Source organism: Cydia fagiglandana, chromosome 4, assembly GCF_963556715.1.
Source record: "Cydia fagiglandana chromosome 4, ilCydFagi1.1, whole genome shotgun sequence".
Lineage (NCBI taxonomy): Eukaryota > Metazoa > Arthropoda > Insecta > Lepidoptera > Tortricidae > Cydia > Cydia fagiglandana.
Window position 1 is genome coordinate 14,904,188 of NC_085935.1, and position 21,651 is coordinate 14,925,838.

Here is a 21,651-nt window from a genome sequence, read left to right on the forward strand (position 1 = left end):
TTCAGTCTTTACGGCTGTGTCTGGTGAAATTGAACAATAAGTTGGCATAATCAGGCTCCTGCTAGGAAAATATTGTTAGGTTCTCCTTTGATTTATAAAGTACTATAGCGACCCCCACCATGCTTTAAATTTAATACACGGATATAAAACATACCTAGAATCACAGAATAAATAACAGTACAGAAGACTCACTCTCTAACAAAACGCGTCTGTCACGATCAGCACAGATATCGCCGCTAGGTGGCGACAGCGCCACGCGCGGCTTATGGCAAACCCCAAAATTGGGGTCGAACGGATGGACTTTTAGCTACCTGTAGCAAAGCGACGAAATCGCGGAGTGAGCCACGCCTGCTATTAGAATACAAACATACATTTTATAAAGAAAAGTGCTTGCTACACTGTTAAAAATATTCAGGGAATTTTACATAAATTTAGGGCAACTTTCGTTGCCCTAACTTTTCTGTATTTTTACATAATTATGTAATTTTACAAGGCGTATGTAATTTTACATATCGACCTGATTTCATTATTATGTAATTTTACATTTATGTAATTTTACATAATCAAACAAATTGACGGTTATGTAAAATTACATTTATGTAATTTTACATAATCATACTGTCAGATATGTAAAAATCTCACTTATGTAATTTTACATAATCTGTAAAATCTCATTTATGTAATTTTACATATCCGTAAAATTTCACTTTCGTACTTTTACATTTTTTTCGGTAATATTACAGGGTAATTGTATGTTTTGTTACAAATTTCGTATGTATAAATACATAAAGTTTGTGTATTAGTAATGATTTTTATGTATGATTACATTTTATTCAGTAATATTACCGAATTATTATGTATTTTGTTACAGATTTCATGTGTAAAATTACACCAACTTAATGTATTATTAATGTTTTTTTGAGTATTTTTACTTTTTATTCGGTAACATTACACAATTATTATGTGTTTTGTTACAGATTTCGTATGTAAAAATACATTAAGTTTTTGTATTATTAATGATACTTTATGTATATTTACATTGTATTTGGTAATATCACAGAAGTAATATGTGTTTTATTACAGATTTCGTATGTGAATTTACACAAAGTACATGTATTATTAATGATTTTTTTAAGTATTTTTCCTTTTTATTCGGGAATATTACCGAATTATTATGTATTTTGTTACAGATTTCGTCTGTAAAATTACACAAACTTTATTTATTATTAATGTTTTTTTAAGTATATTTACTTTTTATTCAGTAATATTACAAAATTATTGTGTTTTATTACAGTTTGCGTATGTGATTTTACCACAAACTTTATGTATTTTTAATGATTTTTAAGTATTTTTCCATTTTATTCGGTAATATTACTGATACAATTTATGTATTTTTACATAAGAAAACTGTGATTTTAAATATGGGCAAGGTAAAATTACTTGTTGTTTGTGTATTATTACCTGTAAAATTAGGTAATATATCATGTTATTAGGGGATATTTTTCTGTAAAATTCAATACAAATTCTGTACATTTACGGTAATTCTCCGGATTTAGTTATTAACCATTCGTTAGTTTTTTTTCTTATGTATTTTAATTAATGCAGCCTGTCTGCAGACTGCATTTATTAAAATACATAAGAAAACAAATACCAACTTGCTAATAGCAAAGTCCTGAGAATTATCGATAGCATGTAAATGTACAAAATTTGTATTGAATTCTTTAGGAAATATCGCCTAATAACATGTAAAACGAACTAATTTTATCAGTCATAATATACAAACAACAAGCAATTTACAGTTTGGAGGTTATTTAATAAAAAACAAAATTACAAAGAAATAAATTTATTGATTTTCACACACTAAAATTATAGAGCACACGCGTATATACACGTCTACGTGCATATTATTATTATTTATTCTGTGACAGAGTACAAAAAGTAGAAGACATATACGACACTATAAATTATATCTTATGTACATAAGTACTTCTTATGAATTAGTCTTATAAAAGTTTCGGTTAATAAGGCCTATGTGAATCTAATGCGTGAAACCTATACCATTTCAAGTAACGAATTGTCTGAAAATGTTTGTTACTGACATTAATTATAGTTAGTTTTTTTAGCATTAGAAAGAACTTGCAAGAAGTTAAGCGATCTTGACATGTCTTTTAATAGAAAAACGCTTCTTAAAAATCAAAAACTATTACTTATGACTTCCTTCTTTAGGATTTATTTTAAAAATATACCTTTGTATAAATTCTAATGTGTTTTGACAGTCCACTGGATATTCCATATTCAAGTTGCAGTAAGCCGCCATCAATAGTTGTAACGACGTAGGCAGAATCTCAGTTTCGCTAACAATCGTTTTTTCTACCAGCAAGTAATATAATTATATTTTCATTATCTGTGGACAAAAAACATAATGGTTAAAACAGGTAATATAATAGGCCCCCAAATTTAATACTTCCTCCTCAAATAAGATAATTTATCGTATTACGTTAAGTGGCACTACTAGTGAGTAAGGGTACAAGTCTCGGGCAGCGCAGTTTTAAAAGGGTGTAAGTTCCATGCCCCTTTTACAACTAAGCTGCGCGACACTTGTACCCTTTTTCACTAGGGCCACAGGTTTATTCAATACATTTACGTTTTAACACTGTATGTTTCATTTCATATAGATTATATTATGATTAATTATAAATTATATGAAACATACAGTGTTATGCTTCGCAGGTAAGGCATTTTATCATTGTAATAATAATTAAGTCTCACCTAAAAATACAATGTTAGGCGCAGCTATTTCGGATAGCTCTGCAACTTGAACCCTGGTTAATGTTTCCTGGAAAAGAAAAAGTTAATAAGATTAGTAAATGGAACTACTATATTTAGGATGGTACCTCATCTGGAAGAAAATGGATTATGAATTCTATCTTGGGTATTGCTCTCCCTCTATGTGACGGATGATCAAAATAGCGTGGGCCTATGTTGCACCAAACCTGAGTTCCACTAGGTACAGCCAGGGTTCAGCATCAGCTCTATCTTGTCAACTTCAAGCGTCAAATTATTAAATTGACATCATACTGCAAAATAAATGTGGTTTGAGTCAGCACATTAATGCTTAACAGTAGGTATCCAATTATAGTCTATTCTACAATACACTACATTCTACAATTACACAAAAAATATTTCATTACGAAAAGTCAAATTAATTTAGATTTACTCACCTTTTTCAATGATATTTTTTAAAGTTGGGTCCATTATTGGAACAGCTTTCTTGATTGTTTGGTCTACTGACCAAATTTTAATAACGGGCATGTTTTACTGTGAAAAAATAACACAATTTATTAGTGTTGGTGACTATTTAATTAACCTACACAATCAAGCATGTACTAATATCGTTTTAAATTTAGATGTACTTAGCTAATAAATACTTACATTTTTTTAATGACATACGACGAAAGCGGCTGCTCCAAGATTTGTAGATCAGGTCTGATCCACCCTGGACGTGGACAGGACATGATATCAACTGGACTTTGTAAAGGACGCCGAGGAAACCGTTGGAAAAAAGTTGAACCGCGAACCCTTTCTGGAAGTACATAACGTTTTGAGGTCTAATGCAGATTTCACTAGATATTCGATGCAAGAAAGTAAAGGTATATCTAATACTTATATTTACCTGTTTTCTTGTATGCTATCTCCAATTTATTTACACGTTTACACAAGTACTACGTTCTACGCACAGCGAGTGAGCGAGCGCCATTTTGATGTGAACTCATGAACTGCGCAGCGGACAGCGCAGCTACAGGTTCGTGGCGGGGGGGGGGGGTGCGCCTGACTAGCGATCGCGTGATCCATGTAGCTCGCGCGCCATTGGCGCGCGTTATAATATTGATCCGTGATTGGGTGTGTGCCAGTGCCGCACAAAATTCGTCCAATCCGCGAGTGCTAACGGATATGAATTCATATTTGAAGATTTATAGTTTATTTTTCGAAATTAATAATTAGGTACACAATTTTACCAATAATTGCTGACATTGGTACATATAAATAACATCGTAAGTTTTGTCGTAAACTTTGATGCTGTAATTCACATTAAGGGGTTCCCTGGAGCCAATGAATGACCTATCTGAATCCCTTAGTTTTCTAATTTTTTTTTGTAGCTTATCATACGGTAAAGTTGAAAAGAATTTATGTACGAAATAGGTATCATTTGATATTTACCAATCGCTTTTCGGTGAAGAGGAAAACATGGTGAGGAAACCGGACTAATTCCAACAAGTTTCCTAGTTTCCCCTCTGGGTTAGAAGGTCAGATGGCAGTCGCTTCTGTAAAAACTAGTGCCTACGCCAATTCCCGGGATTAGTTGCCAAGCAGTTCCCAGGCTCCCATGAGCTGTGGCAAAAAGCTGGGATAGCGCGAGGAAGATTTATTATCATAGGGTAAAGTGCCCTATTACCAGCCACCTGCATTAATCGTTGAATAACTTTTATAATATGTCCAAAACTACACGGAATGTTTGTAAGTATACACGGTGTAACATGAGGAAACCGAATAGCTTTAACCACGCATTTCTGAGGTCAAAAGAAAGAAAAAATGTAATATGAGTTTAGGTATACTTCGCAAAAAAAAAATTTTTTGTTGTTGTTTTGTTTTTTCAATTTCTTGAATGTACATGTACATAAAAATAAATGTTATTTGATGTTTATTGGTAAACTTTTCACTTAAAATTGATTTTTACATTTTTTTTTCGTAAAACCTACTTTTTGCAAAGCGTTACTTGTCACTTTTTGACATCTATCAAGAAGGATACTTTAGACTACGTCCCATAGCAGCAACATCAAAAAGGTCTTTTACACTGTGTAACAATAAAAACTTGTTTTTTTTTTAATTAATATTATCTCTGAAACTAGGCGAATTTCAAAAAAGTTTATAGGACATTTTTGTCTCTAAATATGATCAGGAATACGCAGTTAAAATTATTCGGTTTAAAATATTTCGGTTTCCTCATGTTACACGGTGTATTTGTCCGCGATTATCTCGCGTTTAGCTGAACCGATTTTGATGTGGTTTTCAGAAAAGTGTTTGTTACATTCGGGAGAAGGTATTAGTATACATAGAGCTGAGCTGATGCTGAACCCTGGCCGTACCTAGTGGAACCAGAAAAGACAAAACTGTGGAAAAATACAATTGGACAGCGCGGCAATGCCGCCAGCCTTCTTGGCACCCTGCCCAAAGGCACAGAGCTGGAGCCAGGTTTTTATTTATAATTTTAGTTTATATTGTAGTTAGTTGTAGCTTTATGTAGTTTTTAATTACATGTAGTTAATAATTTTTTGTAACATATTTGCTGTGACTTATTTTTTTAATAAAAAGAGACGTCATGATCGATTACCTTTTTTCTCATTGGGGCATTTTACCCTATCCCATATTTACTTAAAAATTAATTGGGAGGAAAACTAACTTTTTATCCCGCCAGGTGGTGGTGGCGAAATAGCGACTTTACCTCGCTTTGACATAAAAACTGTCAAACCACATACATTTTTTGTAAGTTATTCTATTCTTGTAAAATTTTCTCAAAAACGCCTATGTCTGATATGAATATTTGACATATTTATTTTTAGAGACGTCAAAGACGAACCCAAATAAATAGGTACCTACCTAGATATGTATGTAGATTTCGTATTAAGTAACGAAGTATTTCTATCTTTACATAATATTAATGAATCTATTTATCTTTAAGTAGGTATTAGTAGTAACGGTGTGGTGTGAGCACAAACCGATTTTGCCTAAAATTAATTAGGTAAGTACAGTCACCTGCAATAATATGTTACTCTTCGAAGGCCGCAATAATATGTGACACGCTCTTATGGCTCTACAGATAAGGTCGTGTCAGATATTTTTGCGGCCTTTGAAGAGTAACATATTATTGCAGGTGACTGTACCTACTTACTAAGTAAGTACCTAAGTACCTTCTTAATTTCGAGCGCACGGGCGGCATTCTCAGCAGGTTAAAACTTGTTCACGGAATTGTAGGGTATTCCACCTGTCCAGTTTCTGTTTCTTTGTCCAATGTGTGTTTTGTCTCACATTTTGCTTGAGAGAGAGAGTGAGATGCCATGACATTGGACAAACATATCATTGGACACATTACCGCACCGCACCAAGGTCATTGCGACGCACCCATAAGTAAGACCTTGACAACAACCTTGACAATGCCCTTGGTGCGGTGTGGTAATGTGTTAGCACTGTTAGCAGCTTTATGGTAACATTCCATTTCTAACCGCAGCTGCACTACCGGTACTGAACGCGTCGCTGTCATTGTCAATTTCCATAGTAAAATTGACAGTAATGCAGCTGCGGTTAGAAATGGAATGTTACCATTAGGCATTAAGTAGTTTGTGTTCTATTCTATGTATGTAGGTAAAGGATAACTCACGCTCACGTTAGACCGGGCCGCATCCGGGCCGGAGCTTCCGGCGCTTAGGTACGTTTCTATGACATGACAGGCGAACACGTGATGCATTCCATAGAAAACGATGCGCCGGAAGCTCCGGCCCGGGCACGGCCCGGTCTAACGTGAGTCACCCTTAATGGGTACTCGTATGTTACCGGACGAACTCGCGGGCAAGAGCTAGGAATTCATAAATGTGAAAAAAACCGGACAAGTGCGAGTGGGACTCGCCCACCGAGGGTTCCGTACTTTTTAGTACTTATTCTCTTTATTTATTTTTCTTCTTAAGTTAGGTTAATTATAATATGAATATAAAAGTAAAATATAAAAACACTTACAAAATAATAAAAAAAAGTTATAAACACACAGTACTTATTAATTGTTATCACTCACACTTAATAATGAGAGAGTGAGATGCACTGACATTGGACAAAGAAATTGAATGCAAATTTGACAGGTGGAATACCACCCTAAGGGCCCCTTGCACCATTCCACTAACCCGGGGTTAACCGGTTAAATCTGGAGTTACCTTGGTTACCAGTACAATTTGACACTGGATTAACGGTTTAACCGGTTAACCTCGGATTAGTGGGACGGTGCAAGTGGCGCTAAGTTAGTTAAGTAGTAGTTTGGTATTTTTACTTTTATGCTGTTTAACTTGTTTGAAATAAAATAAATAAAAATGTAATGTTAAGACACACATTGAAATAGTAAATTTGCAGAAAATTAAGGAAATATTGGTAAATATCATAATATTGTTTGTAATATTACTGACATGTTTCGGAATATTACATAAGACTTAAGCAAATTTACATAAAAATTTATTATTCATAAAAAAAAAATTTGCTAGATTTTTATGTAAAGTACCCGTTCCAATTGTTAAAAATCAATTGTAGTATTACAGATATTTATGTAAACGGGCATTTCTTAGTGACTATTACATATTTATCGTGTAAAAAGTCACATTAGAACAGGAAGTTTACAGAAAATTTGTAAAATTAAAAAAATGTTAGGAAATTTCATAATGTTTTATGTAATTTTTATGATATTTTTCGGAATATTACATAAGAAGTAAGTAAATTGTAATAAAAATGTGTTTCTCAATAAAAAATGGTAAAACTACGAGATTTTTATGTCAAATTCCCGATTTAATTGTTAAAAACACATTAAAAAAGTATTTGTCCCAAAAATTCCATGTAATTTTACAGATTTTATGTAAACTTTTAACTCTTAGTAATTATTACATATTTATTATGTAAAAATACCATTTAAACAGTAATTTCTACAGAATATATGTAAAATTGAAGAAATGTTGGGAAACTTCATAATGTTTTTTGTGATTTTAATGACATTTTTTGGAATTTTACATAAGACGTGAGTAACTTTACACAAAAATGTAATTTTCACAAAATTAGGTAAAATTATGAGATTTTTATGTAAAATACCCATTTTAATTGATATAAACACATAAAAAAATGTATTTGTCCCAAACATTCCATGTAATTTTACAAATTTTATGTAAACTTCTATCTCTTAGTGATTATTATATATTTATTATGTAAAGCGACATATTTAAACAGTAAATTTACAGAAAATATGTAAAATTAAAGAAATTTTTGGAAATTTTATATTATTGTTTGTAATTTTCCTGACATTATTCCGAATATTACATTACACGTAAGTAAATTTACACAAATATGTAATTTAAAAAAAAAATGGTAAAATTACGAGATGTTTATGTAAAATTCTCTTTTTAATTGTTAAAAACACATAAAAAAAAGTATTTGTCCCAAACATTCCATGTAATTTTACAGATTTTATGTAAACTTACATCTCTTAGTGATTATTACATATATGTTATGTAAAAAGACCATTTAAACAGTAAATTGAACAGAATATATGTAAAATTAAAGAAATGTTGGGAAATTTCATAATGTTTTTCGTAATTTTACTGATATCTTACGGAATATTACATAAGACGTAAGTCAATTTACATAAAAATGTATTTTTCACGAAAATAGGTAAAATTGCGAGATTTCTAAGTAAAATTCCCTCTTCAATCGTAAAAAATACATGCCAAAATGTATTTATCCCGAACATTCCATGTAATTTTACAGATTTTACGTAAATAGTCATGGCTTAGTGATTATTACATAAATTTTATGTAAAACTACATAAAAAATATTGATATTACCGAAAAAATGTAAAATTTACGAGAATTACGTAAAATGTAATATTTTTCCGTAAATTTCCCAGATTTTTCGGGAATTTTACAGGATTATGTAATTTTTTTGCATGTAAAATTACATAATTTTTAACAGTGTACTGCGCGGTATGCGGATTGAGCGAAATTTGCTAAACTTTCGCAAAAGGTGGTCTGATGATGCAACCACATCGAGTTTGGCCTCGTTCGTTTTAAAGGTTCAAGTAGCAATAGTTGTGTAAAAGATATGGGGTACGGTCAGCAATAAAAGAGTAAATAAAGAAGTGTTTGTTTATAATTGTGGTTTTCTAGAGTATCTAAGTAAGTACCTCTGAGTACCTACTTTCGCAGTTAAGAGTCGGCTTAAAAAACAAAACTTCTTTGTGCTTTATCCCTGCTTTTAGTCCGATTGATAGAATAATATTTTTGTAATTACAAGGATATTGTGACGTCCTACAATGTTTTAGCTGGAACCCTAATGAGGGCGGGAATCGGTGGTAACGTGCGTACCTACTTACGCGTGCATTTACCAGTGTTCGCGACGCAGATGGCAATTTCACGGTTCACAGATCTTGTCTCGTATGCGCATGTATTGTTTTTATCATCGCAGTTAAGTGTTTTGGTATATCTGTGCTGAGCGTAAATTAGGGGAAAGTACATGTTTTTTTTATTATTTTAAGGTATTTTTCGTTAAATGACACTGACGCTACTAAGAAGGTGTAAGTACCTAGTAAACACCTCTAAAATGGTCGTGATAAAAATAATGAAATAAAATAATATCAGTTCTTAAACACTGGGGCAATATTTTACCCTAAACAAGGGTTATAGAGCTGCATAAGGGTCAATTTCTGAACACGATTTTTTTTCTGTCCGTGATGAAAATCGCGGGTTAGCATCAAATAATACTTACCATTTTTTTTTTACATATAGAAGCCACACTTTCACACCGGGTTCCATATGAATTCACTGATTAATTGGTTTTTATAGTACACTTAAAAATACCTAAAGGCTCAAATTACTACTCCCGTGCCCTGTCCGGAATCTACTTTTGAGCATAATGAAAAATCCTACGAAAAATTCTACATTAGTATCACTAATTTAGTGTCAAATACTTAAACTAGATGATATTTACTATCACTGAGCACATACACTATTAACTTCATTGTGGTAAATAACTCGTGATCGAAGTTTAAATTTTGTCCGAGCGCGCGAGTAAAATTTCGTCGGCAAAACTCAAAGGGCTCTCACAGCCGACGTCTGTATCTGAACCGCCTCGTGTCCCGCCTCACCTGTACTGGCAATATTCGGCTGATTCTCAAAGCAAGCGGATGTACGTCAAGCCGCGGCGTGTTCGAGCAAATCGCATAAGTATTTCGGAATCCGGGTGGGCGACAATTTTTTTCTAATTTCGATGCCCCTTATAAATTTTATTTCCCACATAGCTTTTCAAAAACAATTGTCATATTTAGGAGCCCTTTATGTATCTTTATGTAAGCGATAACATAACAGTTTGGTTAAACACGATTTAAATTTTTGGCGAATTTTTTTATTACGAATTCTAATTTCCGTGCCCTAATTCCCATAGAATATTTACCTAAAACAGCTGATTAAGTGGCACGGGAATTAGAAAGTATTACATTTATTGTCAACAAATTTTTAATTGGGGGCACTGTAAGTTAATTGGCAATGTTTACGTCATATTATTATTACATATATATATATTGGCATTGAATATATACTATATGTAATAATAATATGACGTATATCTTTCTATTTTACATTTAAGGAAATCTCAGAGAATGCACAAAAATCTATGAACGGTTTTTTAGTATAAGTACTATAGTACATACTTACAGGGTGGACCCGAATAACCCGGGCAATTTTAATACGTAAGGTAAGGTGGGGTAAGACGACACTAGGGTAAGACTATCACTTGTATGGAATCCTCGTACTGTTAGTCTTGCGCCACCTTACCTTATTCATTTATCATATTATAATATTAAAATATTATATAAACATAAAACTATTTTTGGAATTATTACATATTATAATACCCGTACCTAAGGTTACATGAAACAAAATGAATCAAATTTACAATGGTTTTATTTTGTAAATTTGACAGCTGACAGCGTAAGCCGTATAAAATTTAAATATCTGGGAGACCGAGCTTTGCTCGGAAAACATATACGTACCTAAAAACTCAAAAATGCGCGTTTTCTCAGAGACACCTAGCTAGATCGATTTTTCATCCCAGAAAACGCCCATATATGATCAAATTTCATCGAAATCGTTAGAGCTGTTTCCGAGATCCCCGAAATATATACAAGAATTGCTCGTTTAATAGATTAGTTGTTATAAATTAGCTTTTCTAATAGGTACAAGAAAAAATAAATATATCCTATTCTTACTATATTATAAATGCGAAAGTATCTCTGTCTGTCTGTCTGTTATCTCATCACGCTTAAGCCGCTGAAACAATATCATCTTGATAATACATATTTGGCATGGAGATAGTTTGAGGCCTGAAGAAGGACAAAGGATCTGGGGGCACGGCAGTGCCGCCGCAAAGTCGAGCAAAACAAAGTGGCACGGCCGTACCATCAAATCTCAATAACATTCTATCTAAATAACATTTAATTTGAGCATGTAGTCTAAGAATTAATACACTTTACAATCCCTTAGCTTTGTCACTGGCACAATCACTCTCAATCAATATTATTTTAAGGTACTTCTAGCATACCCACAAGTTCCAAATTTGAAACGTAATTAGGTTTTAGCTTTTTAAGCTAATAAAAATCTAATAATACTGCAATATTAGTCACGTTCTAAAGATAACTGCATAATTAAGTTTGTAATCCTATAGAAATATATGCGATAACAACGTTACCTTTTAGTTCTTACAATTAGTAGGGAAAATAAAGGTACACTACGATGGACGATGTGAGTATGAATAAAGATGTATTATGATATGTATATACATAGTATCAGTATGGTATGGGTATGTTTACCCGAAAAGAAGGACAGCCTACAAAAAGAGATGGGATCATTTCAATTCATGTAAAAAGATGCAAATCTCGCAACGCAGTTCTTCTACTCTACTACAAAAAAGTTTTGGGATGTAATGTGAAACCAAGTCGGTTATTTTAGTCAGTGCCAGGGGGTATTTTGTAAGTAAGTTTTTTTTAGGAAGATTATGATATTTTTGAGAAATTACTTAACCAACCTACGCTTTGAAGATTTTCCCGCAGGGCAGGGACACCCCGTATACCTATGTGTAAAGTAAGGCGGGGTAAGACTAACTTAGTTTATTTTGATCGGGGCAAGACTAACAGTATGAGGATTCTATACAAGTGATAGTCTTACCCCGGTGATAGTCTTACCCCACCTTACCTCATATGTGTTCAAACAATTTTTTGGGTTATTAATTTATGAAGGCAGCATATTCGATTTCTTCAGATTAACTTACACAATAACTTCTTCTCACTGTGCCCCTATTTATTTCTTAGTATCATTTCCTATAAGACCATACACCTTGTACCTATCTACATGCAGATACATAATGACACTTTTTAATGAATAGTTTTGTATGTAAAGGCGGACAAGTTTACGAAACTACTCAAAGTATTGTTTTGAAATATGTACATTTTACTAAGAAAGAGAGATTAGTTGCCATTAAAATAAAGGAAAGGATTAGTCATATACGTAGTTTTTAGTGTAACATACTTTCGTAGATTTGTCGTTCGAAACTAAAATTAAAGAAGGTAAATATGTCCGATGCCACTTCAGTATGGTTGCAGTATATTATTGTAGATTAAAATATACATAAATAATAGTTTTAAGTACCAAAATAAGTTAAGAAAACAATTCCCGTGCCGTGTTCTAATTTCCGTCCTAGTAAAATCTAATTTCCATGGGCACACTAATTCCCGTGCCCTGACCAAAATTTTAAATTTAAATAACTTTTATAGTTTTATTAATATTTTTATCCCATAAGAAAATTAATATTTATTATATTTTTTAACAAATTCTCAGCATATTTTTTTTTGTGTCATGTTGGTATTTCAAAATTCCATGGAAATTAGACAAAAATGCTCGTTTGGTGAAATTGACCCATAAGTTTGACTGTTCATCAATTTCTGTTTGATACCATTCATGCCGCCATACGTTACGGTGAAATATCAAAAATAAGAACTCAGAAAATAAAATATGAAAGAGAAGAAAATTAAGTATGGTGGACGAAAATAATTCAAATATGCGAAATTATATACATATGTACTTACATGGGAAACAAGTTCTATACAGGAAGTTCTTCAACAAGTTATGTATAGGAATGATACTTTTCATTTTCAAAATGAAATTTTTCAACTCCTTGGCAATTTGCACATCTGAAAATTGCAAGTGGCGAAAACTGCTACGAAATCAGGTAGGAATAGAAAGTACTTTTAGAGTAAAGATCTACCTATTCAGTTCCCAAAGGTTACTTTCCGCTTTGACTACGGAATCCTTTGTAGAGCTGCATAAGTTTGACTGTTCATCAATTTCTGTTTGATACAATTCATGCCGCCATACGTTACGGTAAAATATCAAAAATAAGAACTCAGAAAATAAAATATGAAAGAGAAGAAAATTAAGTATGGTGGACGAAAATAATTCAAATATGCGAAATTATATACATATGTACTTACATGGGAAACAAGTTCTATACAGGAAGTTCTTCAACAAGTTATGTATAGGAATGATACTTTTCATTTTCAAAATGAAATTTTTCAACTCCTTGGCAATTTGCACATCTGAAAATTGCAAGTGGCGAAAACTGCTACGAAATCAGGTAGGAATAGAAAGTACTTTTAGAGTAAAGATCTACCTATTCAGTTCCCAAAGGTTACTTTCCGCTTTGACTACGGAATCCTTTGTAGACGTGGCTCCGTAGTAGTTACGAAACCCTAATAAAATAAATATGACAACGCGTCTAAGTAGGTATGCAATACATGCTTTCAGACCATATTTAAACGCAAGTAGTTATTCGTAGCAGACCGCAACGAACGTCTACAAATTACGCCGTTGCTCATATGTAAGACGCTTGCACCTTTTGGTTGGTATTTCTGGTAATTTTGGAAATACTAAAATTTGATTTTAAATGGAGACATTGTGACCACAAAGTCACGAAGCCGACAGACAATGCCACGTCGGCCGCAAGATGGCCGCGAGCATCTGTCGGTTTGTCGCTCTTTCTTTTTAATGACAGTACTTCAAAACAATTATTTGCTATGAAGTATTATTGCGGTTCAAGTTCGTTCGCGTGAACACTTGTGTTGTAACCGAACGCCTGGAGATATGTAAATTGAAATAACAATCGAGAAATGTTTTTTTTTCTCCTGTAGGCATTAAAGGTAATGAACGCGTCTTGGCAATCTGTATCTTAACATTCTCCCTTTACTTTTCCTTTTGGAACAAAAAGTGATTTTAATAACAAAACTTCCGTGAGACACAGACATATTATAGTTATTTGTACAACAAGAGATCAAAGTTTGATATTTCTTCGAGTGCTTATTTTGAGTCCCGTGCAAGCGAAAGATTCTATAATAGATTCACGAGCGTAGCGAGTGAATCTAATTTAGAATCTTGAGCGTAGTAAGGGATTCAAAAGCGCACGAGATGTAAATAACTTTGATCTCGTGTAGTACACAAAATTTTTCACCCTAAGCAGTGAGAACATACCTAGAGGGACAGAGATAATAGAACCCAACTATATCGAACTTGTATTAGACCCCGCATGTTGAAATGACATTTGACTATAAAGGTCACTTGAATGACATTTTGTCTCTCTCAGTGAGCAAAATGCGATTTTGCTCACTCATTTAATATCACTCAGTGAGCAAAATGCGATTTTGGTCACTGAGTGAGTCAAAATGACTCAGTGAGCAAAATCGCATTTTGCTCACTTTAAGAAGCAAAGTACCCTTGTTCGAACTGCTGAGGTGAAAAATATATTAAAAACGGCTTCGGGAAAAACGGGAGCGTTTTTCGACTTAAAATACGTGAGTGACCCGTTTTCAAAAAGTGATTTAAGTATAAGAAAGATAAAAATTGTTAGAATTACTCTTTTATTTATATTAAGATTTATCATTAATTTGGTAATGGTAATCTATTGATGTTCGTAATAATTTAATTAGTATTTGAATTGTTATTGAGGTTCTCAGTCTCCGCCAACGCATACGTCACAGTGGCGCCATAGTTTGAGGCACCGTCCGCTGACAACGGCCGGCGGGAATTTAGAGTTTTAGAGAGAGACAGTAGACGTTGGCAGAGACAGACGCCACGCTTGTTGGTTACTAAATTATAACTCAATTTTATGTGCTGATAGCATAAATAGTCTTAAAGTAATTGTAAGTTATTACAGTAAATAAAAGATATTAAAGTTCCTGAGTTTTTTTTCCTTCTTGAAGCTCGCCGTCTTTACAAAATGGAGTAGTTTTTTTTTTGTTTCTTTCTTATTGACTTTAGGATACTTTAGTTCACTGAAAGTCCTTCATATGAGTACCCGTTAGGTACTTACCTTAGCAAGTAGGCAGCCTTTGGGTATGGTTCTTCACACAAATCATTCAATTTGAGTTTGTTGCCGGTACTTGAGACAGTAAGTTCTTTTCAAACATAAATTTGAATTGTCTTCTAGACTTTCGGTCAGAGTTATTTATGTCAGTATTTATTGTATTAACATAAATTGGACATGAGTTATTTTATTGCCCCGAATGCGCCGTGAATGCGCTGGATAAAGGTTATGATTGTAATTCGGATTTGTCATAGCTCGTAAAGGCATGATTGTTTATTTGTATTTATAACCATGAATTGGATGTTTTCCGTTGTATACCGTGTAATGGATACCAATGACATGGTATCCATGATACTACGATGATTTTGTAAATCCGTTTTCTTCTAACACTTTCCTATCTTTGGTGGTCTTGTCAACTTCTAGTCAATCATTACACCTTATGGAACAAAATCTCCGCCGCGTCCGTATGTCTGTATGTTCGCGATAAACTTAAAAACCACTGAACGAATTTTTCATGCGGTCTTCACTTATCATTTATCAAAATAGTGATTCTTGAGGAAGGTGTATAAATAATTTGTGGACCCGTACGAAGCCGGCCAGGTAGCTAGTTACTAAAGAAGAAGTGGAGGTTACTAAAGAGGAACTGGATATACACATAAGTAATTATACTTAGGTATACATATATCCAGTCTGCAAAATGCTTTACTACCTAACTGTCAACTTCTTTGGAGAACTTCTTTCTTGAAGCAACCGTTGTTTTATGGTGTAGGTGCAAGTCATCTATCACGCGTACCTATTCTGTTATTGTATACTTAAATGTGCCATCCATTACTTGGTCTATCTTGTTAGTTTGTGCATAATGGTAATTAATTCCTTGCCTTCGTTTTTTATGACAAATATGACAATACAACTTACATGACAAATAGGTACGACGTATGATTACGCTGTGCTGTTCTGTGTGTGTGCGCTGTGAGTTAAGCCCAAAATGTACCTACATTGTGTTTTAATAGACCAATATTAAATTCAAATTATGATAGCGAAGCGTCATCTATTTTCAGAAATGTCCCTAAACGCCACTTCACCCTCATTGACATTTGTTGTCGCTAACCGTTCCATCATTCGTGTCCAAACACAAACACGACGTATCACATTGATATTATCCCGGCACAAATCTGTGTAGTGGTCGAATGGAGCATATTTGTGGGTGAAGAGAATGGCCCTCGAGCGGCGGGGGTCCGGCGTTCAACGGTCCTTGTGCTTTAATTTAATAATCGCATTTTGAACATGACGCTAAACCCACATAGCTGAACGGCGCGAGTTACTGTGACAGTTTCCATGAACTTTATCCGTGTATAATAAAGTTCAAAGTCATTGATTTGCTGTGCCTTGTTTGCTTGTAGTATAGCATAGGACATCGATGCGACAGTCTATTACTGCTTTGCTTGATTGTTTATCTCGGAGTACAGAGAAGGTGTGGGATTCAGAGTGATCAAAGGTTAGGGAACTATTACAAATTTATTAGAAATCCTACATAAACTTTAATACATTCTAAATCTTGGAGACCGAGCTTTGCTCGGAAAACGCATAAAAACTCAAAAATGTGCGTTTTCACAGAGATAACACCTATATTCATTGATTTTCACCCCGAAAACCCCCATGTAGCAAATTGCATCGAAATCGTTAGAGCCTGTTCCGAGATCCCCGAAATATATGTATAAATAAATAAATATAAATATACAAGTATTACTCGTTTAATGGTATAAGATTCATAGAAATTTGGTAACTAGTAAAAAAATTAGAAAAAGATGCATTGAATGCTATTAGAATTTTATTTTATTTTTGGCTGTAAGTATATCTGTATCGATATTTTGACTGTACCTACCTACTTACAAGAGATCAAAATGATGATATATTCCAGGATGAATCCCTGATGGTAAGATCCATTACCTAGCTCTACCTGGACATGTAGTATTCTATAACTGGCCGGACTGTCCACAGCCAGGGTTGCTCTGCGCGTAATGGCGCATTGTTCGTGTTGGCGCCACGTGGATGCCATAAGTGTTTTGTAATATATCTCAGCATCATCAATGCCACAATGTTGCTTGTTACGGCAGTGCGCCCACGCTGTCATTTCTATTAGTAGGTATACGTACACTCTTTAGCACAAATCCGATCTTTACAACGTGGTTAAAAAATAGTTTTAGTGCTAACGCACCCTGGCTCCATTATGATGCGACGTGATGCGATATGACTTATTCTGTTGCGACGGGGAGAGCGCTAGTGATGAGAACATTTTAACAATGTTGAATTGGACCCATAAACATTCCATGATTATGTTACCCTGGTTCTATAAAAGTGGACGCCTAAATATGGAAAATTTATTTTACGACCTCATTTCAGAACAGTCTTTTGTTAAATTTCAAATGTTCGCATATAAAAAATCTTTGAAATGCCTTGTACTCGCCACCACACCATAAACAAAGTAAGTGGACGTTAATCATCACTAAATGTCTTTATAGTGAAGTACCCCCATTTTATTTCAAATGTTAACGATTCAGCCCCGACAGTCTCCGCATCATAAGCCTTTTCATCTGTCAAGTCTTAACAGCCATGGAATTGGGCTATAATTTACGATTTTATCTCATACGGCACCCCGCATAGGGGTACTGGTCAGTGTTGTGAAAAAAAGTTGCAGCGGGTGATACAGGGATAATGGTGCGCGGTGACCGCCCGCAATGACCACCACGCCCGCTGTTGTGACTTGCCAAAATAGAGTCGTAATAATGAGAGATGGCCCGCGTATATTGCGCGTAATTTAGAGTGATCGCCTAACGAGTAGGCTGCGGCCCGCGGCTGTTTGTCCGGCCGTGCTCCTGTTGAATTACTGCTCTGAGGGTGACTCAGTTTCACTTTTGTTGGCCACTTTATGTCCATTTTGAATTTATGACCCAGGTAGATAATAGATTAAGTTACGTTACGTCACGCCCTTTAGCGGTCAGTAGTTATGATTCTGCCCGTAACAACAAATGTCGATAGTGCTGAGACGGATGGGCAGCTGTGCGGGCCGTGAAGCGTCGTCGAGATCGCTAAGCCAACATCCCAGATTGATGCTGTGCGAGTCGCAAGTGCCTGACAAATAGTTGGTCCGGCGGAGGCGTCGCAAGGCGTCTTGCCATAAATAAGGATTACTCTCGTGACCACGCAGTCTTGCGGAGTGGACGCAGCACGAATCCTCTGACGTCTTCTGAGCCCGCTCAAGTCGTTTTGTTCTCGTGTCAAATGTCTGTGCTGTCCGCATCGTTTATAACTATCTACTTGAGCCTACCCCGTCCTATGCAAGATTAGTTGTATGTATACCATCATATAAGTACTCACGTTTGGGTGTGTTTAACGACACAACGCTTCAGCTTCAAGATTTCTTCCTTAAGTCGTGAATCTGCGTTATTTCGGCGCCTAAGCCCCGAATTACAAGTTAGGAGACGGGTATCGAGTGGAGTGCGGGATGCGTTAAGCCAGGGCCGTTTGAAATTCGGCGGCGATGTTTCAATTGCAAGTGTGGCTTAAACTCACCCCGCGAGGGAGGCGTCGAAACGTGCGTCAAACCCCATCTTACCTACGTTCTACGCTAGCTTTATCCTTTAACCTTTGACTAATATAACACTGTAATGCTGAAACACGCTGATTATTTAACAGTTTTATAATGAAGTTATTTTTCTAATGTGTTGCATTTGCATGCCACCTTTTGTTCTTTTTTATTGGCAGCTAAATAGAACAAAGTGAGGGGGAGGTGGTAACTATTCAGGCTGCTTAGTTGTTGATTGTTGCCATGTACATTTGTTAAACTGGCTGTAAATTGACACGCTCGATAGATCCGCACCAATTGGCTGAGTTTGAGAGTTTAAGTCGTCAAGATAATCTTCCTTAGACTAATTTGGGTTAGTATCAAAGTTTAATTCGTAAGGTTTACGAGTAGTTATATCTTCCCTTTCGAAGTCTTGAATTGTTTTAATGAAAAGTCGATATTTGTCGTAAGTTTGTTACTCTGTGAGTTTGTCTTGAGACGAAGATTGTATCGTATGTATCATAATTACTTAGGGGTATGGTGTTATCTTGTCAAAGTTCCAATTACGTGTAGTATATATGGGTGTGGGCAGCGGGCAGCGGGCCGGGACCGGCCGATGGCTAGTCTTCTCACGTCGTAGCGCGGACCCAATTACAACCCGCCATCATCCCAATGGCAATATAGCTTTATTAAATATACCCTAGTACGAATATATAACTATATTTTAATCCTCTTGTGGTAGTATGTACCCTGTACACCAGACTAATTCGTCAACATTCATTGCTACGACTCTGTACGTAAATAACGTTGTATCAAACGCGAACCCTTCCCTTTTTATTATACAACATGTCAGAAATTAAAGGGTTACGTTAATGTTACACCTACATATTGTGAATTCGTTACTTTTTTAAATGCCCTAATCACGGATCTACATAATAATGTGAAACGGGACTTCCCGTCCATCTGACAAGTTGATTGATGGCCGCTCCTAGATTTATTTGCTCAAAAAAGTAGCACGCTACACGTCCGCGGAGCTTTTACAGAAACAGCCGCTGTAATACCTTTGTTTCATTTTTAAATACGGGTCTTTCATAATTAGCGTAATAAATTACAAAATGATAATAATGCGAGGGCCATCTTGTGAACGCTTACTGCCGCGCGTCGGGGGGCGCCGCCGGCGACCGCGTGTCAATCACTCTCCCGAATGTGGAACAATTCTTATTTTGAAAAAGAATAAAAAAATACGTATCACATTTATTTTCCATCTTGCTCAGTCCAGTTTGCATTGCGTTTGTGCGAGGGGAACGGGGTAATAAATCGGTCTTGTGGTAACATCTGTGCTTTATAATAGACGCTTACGTAGGCTTCTTTTCGGGGATTCGATGCGAGCCCGGTGGGATCACTTTAACATGATTGATCTGTTTATTTTACATTTTAAAGGAACATTTTTACGGTTGCTTGTCAACTTAATAACAAAGTGTTTTATTTCGGGACACGTTAAGTTGAGTTTTATTGATAGGTTTCTTTTAACGTTATTATTTTATTCGTTGCGTCGGGTCGAAATCAGAATGTTCAAATATGCGCAGTATTAAAAACTTTACGTTATGGATTTGAAAGAAATGTGTGACTGTAATCATTTGGTAAGTGGCTAATGCAGATTTAATTACTCGTTGCGTATTATCATGAATGACAAAGCTGCGCTTCAAATTGCTGTAGGTAATCCGGTTTTTGACACGTTAAAATTAAGTAGACTGAATTAATCTTCCAGAAGGTAATTGGTTATTTTGTATAAACATAAATAATATAAATAAATACTAAATCAACACCTTATTTGCAATTAAATATGTATGTATACCCGTACTTATTGACCGAGCGTTAGCGCGCTGCGTTTAAGCAAAAATGCTTTCGTACGTATGTCCGGACCCGAATGTTCTCTTCTACAGGTCGCAATTCTGAATCGTGTCTCATGAAATTTTGTTAGTAGGTTTGATGATTATTATTTTTGTCGATTATGTTTTGTAAATAATTCTCAAAATGGCGGAGCTATACATTAATTCAGTTTAACGCAAGGTCTACAGCTCACAGAACCACTAGTCAAAATATTAACACTCTTTATGCGTTATAACTATAAATTCAGAATGATTAATATACCCTCAGTAAAAATATACTTCATTTCTCTCATTTTAGAATGTTTTACAGAGGTCTCATAAAAGAGACTATACAATCCTGTTCATTTCTTGCAGCCACTACTCAAGCAGAAAGCAATTAGTTAAGAGGCCGCCGAACATAAAAGCGCTACTGTCTGCCGGTCGGTGTAAACTTTGAACCGCGTGCGCACGGCGATAACGCTATCCTAAAGCTCGCCAGACTGACAGGTGCTCGAATTACTGCTGCGTACTATCTTAATTGGCCGATTGTTAAATTGTATGAGATAAGGATATGGTTTTAACTTTAACCTGATTTAGGAATAGACGTTTGATTGCTCTGTTTTTAGTTTTTATGTAGCTTTTTTGCCTATATGAATTGCACAAGCTTAAACATATAATAACAGTTACAGCCTACGTACATGAACGTAAATAGTACACATATATATAAAGTAAAATATTTACTATAGTCCATACAAAGTAAAAGTACGTAAATACTTTGTTTTCACGCCGGCATAATATCGTTCCATAACAATTTATGAATCTTCTATAAATACCGACATATTTAGTACATACCTTTGTGTATATTTATTTTTTTATTTTAAGCTTAATATCGTATAGTAAGTTAATTTCATCCACATTACTAATAAACAAGCGACTTATCTTTCTTTGCTTGTGTAATTTATAAAGAATGAGCGCAAGCGTTTAATACAGTTAGTGTTGCTCGTTAAGCGCCTGCGCCGA

The 21,651-nt window shown here is 34.9% G+C and overlaps 1 protein-coding gene and 1 long non-coding RNA gene across 6 annotated transcripts in view; one reads left to right on the forward strand and one right to left on the reverse strand.

Moving 5' to 3' along the window:
- The window catches only part of LOC134663905 (uncharacterized), a 90,758-nt gene that overhangs the window by 18,871 nt on the left and 50,236 nt on the right, over positions 1-21,651 (forward strand). Inside the window, exon 3 of one of the 4 annotated variants that reach the window (XM_063520449.1) lies at positions 16,260-16,286. The exons of the other annotated variants lie outside the window; for them this stretch is intronic. The gene's annotated coding sequence lies outside the window, so the exon portion shown is untranslated. Of the gene's footprint in view, positions 1-16,259; positions 16,287-21,651 lie in introns of those variants that run through there. 4 annotated transcript variants of the gene reach the window in all.
- Positions 1,828-3,781, reverse strand: LOC134664151 (uncharacterized). 2 transcript variants are annotated; one of them, XR_010098217.1, is made up of 5 exons: positions 3,674-3,781; positions 3,433-3,583; positions 3,222-3,318; positions 2,770-3,077; positions 1,828-2,404 (listed from the first exon to the last, which is right to left on the reverse strand). It is a non-coding gene; the product is annotated as an uncharacterized LOC134664151 (long non-coding RNA). The 2 variants fall into 2 exon arrangements; XR_010098216.1 differs by having other exon boundaries at positions 2,770-3,318.